Raw genomic sequence first — 7,258 nt, 5'->3', positions numbered from 1 at the left:
TTCAAAAACTGTACTAAGTGGGGGAAAAGACAAAAAAAGTATATGGGTTAAAAGTACAGAGAAAGGATAAGAAACGTAGATGAGATGAATCAATCGAACAGGTTTTGAGACTGAGATCAAAATCAATGAAGCAAGATATACTTGAAGAGGAATGAGCGAGAAAAATGTTGGATCAGGAGAAGTAAGCTAGATAAAGGAGTTAGTTGAGGGAAAAATTGAAATGAATGAAGGGACAGAGGCAAGTAAATGTAAAAGTGGTTGGGAGAGGAAAACTAAGTAAAGAAATAATTCAAGAGGAACAGAAGTCATGGAAGAGATTGACAAACATAAATGTGATCTTTAATCAATGATAGTCAACAATAGAGAAATTGGAGTGACGATGGAAAGCAAGATAGGAGCAGAAATAAAGGAAGGTACTAAAACAAAAGGAGAAGGAAAGAGAGCAAGAAACAAACAGTAGAGAGTGCAGGAAATGTCATTTAGGAGATGATCACCCAAAATGAATAATGGCAAGATAGGCTTGCGGGGCCTGACGGGCTATTCTTATTTCTATATTCCTAATATTAAGAAAATAAGAAGGAACTGAAACAAAGTATGGTTAGATTGAGTGAAGGCATGTATTCAGGCCTTGAACCTATTTGATATTCTTGTCAATCTTTGCAACTATGTTTGCAAATAGTTATGAATAGAAGTGATTTCAGGTCACTTTCTCGAGTAGTCCGTGATTCTTATGCATAATGACTGCTTTGCGACACAATTGCATGAGGCCTTAATAACAATTATTCTCAAGCAATTTTTCAGAAAAATGGTGTAGTAGTCTTGAATGAGTAGTTGCTTTCTTACTGCCATCTACAAGGAACATATTCTTTGATTTGAATTTTGATTCTGAGGAACTGATATATCATTGTTCTTACAATAGTCACTGTCATGTATAATATCATAAGTCATCTTCTGATCAAATGCAGCTTCATCGGTTGGTGTAAACCATGTCAAGTATAACAATTCTGAGTTGCAGCTTCATCAGAAACTTGACAAGAAGGCAACAGTTCAAATCTAGTCAATTTTTTCAGTACCTCTGCATTTAAGTCAGCACTTAGAGCAATTCAAATATCTCTTTATGGAGCAGAGAAACATCAAAATGTGATACAATAAAAAATTAGGACAAATACACAAATAGTAGCATTCTGTGATACTTATCTTTTTTTAATAAAGTCAGGTCTACATGAATTGGCCTTGATGTTAGTAATTATATACAAGGAATGGTAAGGGAGGATAGGTCTGTGATCTAATGTTGGTATGACATAACTTCTTACACACATGCTCAGTAGCTATTCTTAAAAGTGTAATTAACTCTTTACATCTCAACCATAACAATTATTACAGTCAGATCCCCATTACCAATCCCATTGCTGTGTGGTATGCTTTCCACTACTATTGGTGCCATTTCTGGCAAATAAAGTTGTTGAAAGCTAATCAGTAATCAAGAATAAACCTGCCTTTCTCCCTTACCTGTATATGACCCATTCTGCAGGTCAGTTAATTCAGTTGCTGGACAGGTAGCTTGATACATGTAATGACACCAATTACCTGCACCAGTTGAGGTTACCAGAAAGTTCCGGCCTTCTCAACCTTGCGCCTTGTCTGAAATGTGGTTACCCTCAAGTTAAACTCACCACCAATTGTCTCTCTCTGATGATATATTAGGATTATAGCAACTTTTCTAATCCTTTTTTAATGCTGCTATTAGGCAGGAACTGAGGCACCTAAACTAGGAACAAATGTTCTCAGGGAAATGCACGACAGCAATGTGGATATTGCTTAGGGAGCATTTGCTGGTAGTGTAGGATAGCTTTGTCCACTGAGGCAAAGAAGGGATGGTAGGGTGAAGGAACCTTGGGAGACAAGGGATGTGGAATATCTAGTCTGGAGGAAGAAGGAAGCTTACTTATGGTTGGGGAGGCAAGGAACTGTCATGGCTCTAGACGTTTATAGGTTAGCCAGGAAGGAACGGAATAACTAGAAGAGGGCATAAAAATGCTTGAGCGGGTAACAGTAAGGAAAGCCCTGAAGCATTCTACACTTATGTGAGGAACAAGAGGATGGCCAGAGTGGGGATAGGATCGATCAGGGATAGCGGAGGAAACTTGTGCCTAAGTCAGAGGAGGTAGGGTAGTCCTTATTGAATAATCTGCTTCGGTTTTCACTCGTGAGAGGGACCTTGTCATTTGTGATGACAGCATGAAACAGGCTGATATGCTTGAACAGGTTGATGTTAAGAAGGAGGATGCACTGAAAATTTTGAAAAACATAAGGATAGATAAGGCCCCCTGGGCCAGACAAGGTATACACAAGATTCTACATGAAGCAAGGGAAGAGATTATTATGCCTTTGGCAATGATCTTTGCATTCTCACTGTCTACTGGAGTAGTGCCAGATGATTGGAGAGTGGCAAATGTTATTCCCTTATTCACGAAAGGGAATAGGGATAATCCTGTGAATTATAGAACAGTCAGTCTTATGTCTGTGGTGGGCAAATTGTTGGAGAGGATTCTGAGAGACGGGATTTCTGATTACTTGGAAAACTACAGTTTTATTACAGATAGTCAGCATGACTTTGTAAGGGGCAGATTATGACTCACAAGCCTTATTGATTTTTTTGAGGATGTGACAAAACACATTGATGAAGGTAGAGCAGTGGATGTGATGTATGTGGGTTTTAGCAAGGCATTCATTAAGGTTCCCCATCGTAGACTCATTCCGAAAGTAAGGAGGCATGAGATACAGAGAAATTTGGCTGTCTGGATATAGAATTGGCTGGCCCATAGAAGACAGAGGATGGTGGTAGATGGAAAGTATTCAGCCTGGAGCTCAGTGACCAGTGGCGTTCTGCAGGGATCTGTTCTGGGACTGCTGCTCTTTGTGATTTTTATAAATAACTTGGATGAGGAAGTGGAAAGGTGGGTTAGTAGGTTTGCCAATGACATAGGTTGGTGGAGCAGTGGTTAGTGTGGAGGGCTGTTGTTGCTTGCAACAGGACATTTACAGGATGCAGAACTGGGCTGATAAGTGGCAAATGGTGTTCAATCTGGAAAAGTGTGAAGTGATTCAATTTGGAAGCTTGAAATTGAAAGCAGAATTCAGGATTAAAGGCAGGATTCTTGGCAGAGTGGAGGAACAGAGGGATCTTGGGAACCACGTCCACAGATCCTGCAAAGTTGCCATCCAAGTTGATAGGGTTGTTAAGAAGGTGTATGGTGAGTTGGTTTTCATTAGCAGGGAGATTGAGTTGAAGAACTGCAAGGTTATGCTGCAACTCAAGAGAGCCCTGGTTAGACCATCCTTGGAATATTGTGTTCAGTTCTGATTGCCACAGTAAAGGGAGGATGTGGAAGCTTTAGAGAGGGTGCAGAAGATATTTCAAGATGCTGCCTGGACTGGAGAGCATGTCTTATGAAGAAAGGTTGAGGGAGCTAGGGCTTTTCTCATTGGTGCGAAGAAGGATGAGAGGTGACTTGATAGAGGTGTATAAGATTATGAGAGGTATAGATAGAGGGAATACTCAGAGACATTTTCCCAGGCCAGAAATGGCTAACCCAGGGGGCATAATTTTAAGGTGATTGGAGGAAGGTTTAGGGGAGATGTTAGATGTTGGTTCTTTACACAGAGTGATGGTTGCGTGGAATGCACTGCCAGCAGTGGGAGTAGAGTCAGATACATTAGGGACATTTAAGTGACTCTTGGATAGCCATATGGATGATAGTAAAATGAAGGGAATGTAGGTTAGTTTGATCTTAGCGTAGGATAAAAGGCCAGCATGACATTGAAGGCCGAAGGGCCTGTACTGTGCTGTACTGTTCTGTGTTCTCTTTTCTATGTTTTATGTTCTATAGCATAGTATTACAGAAATCCAAGAGGAGTTTAGAAAGTGTAAGAATTAAGTTAAAAGAAATTAAGAAAGCAACAAGAGGGCTTTAATAAGTATTAGTAAGTAAAATCGAGGAAAACCCAACAATATTTTATGATTGCAGAAAGAGCAAAACAAAGGAAAAAATAGACAATAAGTTAAAAATGTAACTTGTGAATGTAGACACAAAATATAAGAATGGTTTTGAAATATTGTTGCATGTTTCCCTTAAAAAATGACACGTGAAGAAAAAAGTCTTCTTGTGATGGAAGAATGTGGAGTATTAGATTGGATAGGTACAGTGAAAAACTGTGTCTGAGAGCATTGAAAGTGAATACCTTATGATGTCTGCATTAACTATATCTAGGCTGATAAGATAGACAAGAAGAGCAATGAAGTGGCTCGTACGTTTGTGCTGGTATTTAACAAGAGAGGAAGGGTTCATCTAATTTCAGGCCTAACCTTATTGGTACCAAGGGTCCAGTACTGAGGGGATATGGTGACTGATAATTGTAGTGTGCAGTTGTTCAACATTTCTTTGTATCGGTCTGATCTCTGTTCTGCACCATATGTTTGCTTAATTCAACCTGCTGTTTAGAGACTTAAACAAAACAATCAGCAATTAAGTCACTGTAAGCATGAGAGACAAAACTGTTTAAAGCATTAAATAATATACCTGTTCTACAACTGGAAGCAGGTATATGAGCTCAATAGATCTCTGAATGAAACACAACAATAAAGGTTAAAGGTGAATTTCATGATAATACTTTTAGTTTGAGGGAACTTGCACTTTCATGGAACTCTTTCAATATATCTTGTATCAAGTGCAAAGCAATTTTCTAGCTGCTTCATTTTCAAGATCTTGCTGAAAATGAAAGTCATGCACACCCATTTCTTTTTCCCAAGATGATTAATCATAGTCTATGTATATCTTCCAGTACACAAATTTATAGATAGAACAGTGAAGCTATAATTTAGGAAATTTGTGCTTGAGAAAATTGCAGAAAAGCATCTGACCTGTTCAGACAGAGAGTTATGTCCTTAGCAACTTAGAAGTGTTACCCATTTGTCCCTATATCTGTTGTAACGAGGTGGCAGTAATTTTAGCTTTGTGGATCTGATCTTTAAAAATGGCTACCCACTCTTCCCATTTTCTTGGTTCGGTGAGCAGGCTGGATTGGGAGTCAGGCCAGATGATGCAGGAAGAGTTGAAGAGTCTGAAGATTCCATAGAAAAGCTTTCTGGGGACTCCAGTAATGTGTTCAAAGTTTAAAAAAAAAGTAAAGTAAAAAAACTCTCCAGTGCTCACCCTTTCACTACTCACATTCTCCATGATGCTACCTGATCCATACCATTAAAGGTCCTGCATGCACCCTCATGACAACCACACTGTCCATGCCAACCTGTTCCACTAACTCATTGGCTCCTCATAACCCTGTTTTAACCTTTGTTTCTGCACCAATTCTTCAATGGCTCTTTACAACTTCATTCCATGGTCTCTGTCACCTATATCACCCTATATGCATTTACCATTAACCATACCCCCCTCCCGCCATAGCTCTCATGCATAATTATGCAGAGCTACCCATCTCGCATGATCCCTTAACATCCTTGGCCTCAGTTATCCCCATGGACCTTTGTAGCCTACATGCCAATACAGTGGCAAATCATAATCCCAAAATCTACCTTTCCCCTTCCCTTTCCAAGCCAACTCAGCTAGTATCCACCATGGATACAACTCAGGCAGTATGCTGATAGAAAATAAAATAATCTGTCTATTGATGATGTCACTACTTCCTTTTGCAAAACATAGTCTCATCAATAAACATTATTCAATACATTGAAATTTCCTCAACTAATTCCCTCTGGAAACAATTTTTTACTTTTATGCTCAATCTATTATGTAAAGAAATATTTCACTTAAATACGTAATCCCTTATGTCAACAAAAATTTCCATTTTATAATCAATTTCTGCCATCAGTCAAAATACTTGCTTGATAGGCACACCATTGTGAGAGCGATAGTTTGGGGAATCAGTCATGCAGCATAAATCCTATAAGGGCTTAGGTCAAGAGGAACACTAAAATAGTCAGCGCTTTATTTCTCTTAAATCACACAGTCCTGTCTGTTCCTGTTCGAAATTCCACTTTCTTTTCCTTCCAAACCCAATCAAAAAATCTGAATCTATTAAGGGATTACTTTTAAAAGTAGAAATTTGGCAATTGTTGCTTAACTGTTCACCTTTTAGTTTCTCTAATCTCTGTACTCAACTGTACTGATATGTTACATGGTTCAATTATTTTGTTCGCTAAAATTAATGGATTGCCTCATCTCATAACATTTAAAGTAAATAAATGTCAGGGTTGAGTTAATGATCCCAGCTTAAATGTCACCCGGATCATTGTGCATTCACAGCATTTCATACAAATAGAAGTAGCCAAATGACCTCGCTGGAATTTGCAAGAGCAATTAGTGAATCTGATTAAATAACTTCCTTGTGGATTTCCATAATATAGACAGTGTTATGATTAACAGAGGCCACTGTTAATTGCTTTTACTTAAAGCCAAGTCGTATCACTCACTCAAATTCTGCAAGCACTGGAATGAAGCAAACATAGGCAGAATAGATTGGAGGTACTATTAAAAGAGATTATGTCCAACTTGCAACTGAAGTTGACAAAAATAGTCTTGCAACATGAAAAATTGAGATCAAAGGCAAAAGTTTCATTTCCAAATTGAGGGCAGAGTCAAGACTATCTCTGACATTGTTAATCTAGCTTGACAGAAAGTGGCCTGGGTGATTTAGCATTCATTCTGGTGGGGTAGGCACTAATAGAATTTGATCCATTACCTTTGGAAAGACTACAGCCACAGGAGCAAAAGGGTGCTTTGTGAAAAGCTTGCCTCGGTGATCCAAGACATCATTATAGCTATATTATTTTAAAAGAAAAGCATACAAATTCTCATTCATTCATGTTCAATACACTTCCAATATCCTATCCATACCAACTCACATATCCTCATCAAAAGGACATCTTATCGCTTCACAGGAAGCCTTGCACTTACCCAAAAGTGTACCCTTTCTCTTAAATTGACTGTAGCAGATTTAGACATGTTGCTTTAATGTCTAAAACCCACCAATTCAAATTTGTACTACCCTCAAAAGAATATTGTATCTGTTTGAAGACAGCTGTGCTCTTCCATGTGCAATTACCTCACATTTGGGAACTACAATTTGCGTCCATTACCATTCCCCCAACCCCATCAAAAATGGAAGGTGGAAGTTTGAATGTTAGGACTTGGGCTCTGGTGCCATTTTGGTAAAAGAGCAGTGCCCTTCTAAAATGAGTAAA

Source organism: Chiloscyllium plagiosum, unplaced genomic scaffold (assembly GCF_037043375.1).
Source record: "Chiloscyllium plagiosum isolate Xiang-an unplaced genomic scaffold, Cpla_swu_hap1 HiC_scaffold_6, whole genome shotgun sequence".
Lineage (NCBI taxonomy): Eukaryota > Metazoa > Chordata > Chondrichthyes > Orectolobiformes > Hemiscylliidae > Chiloscyllium > Chiloscyllium plagiosum.
This window is presented reverse-complemented; position numbering follows the sequence as displayed.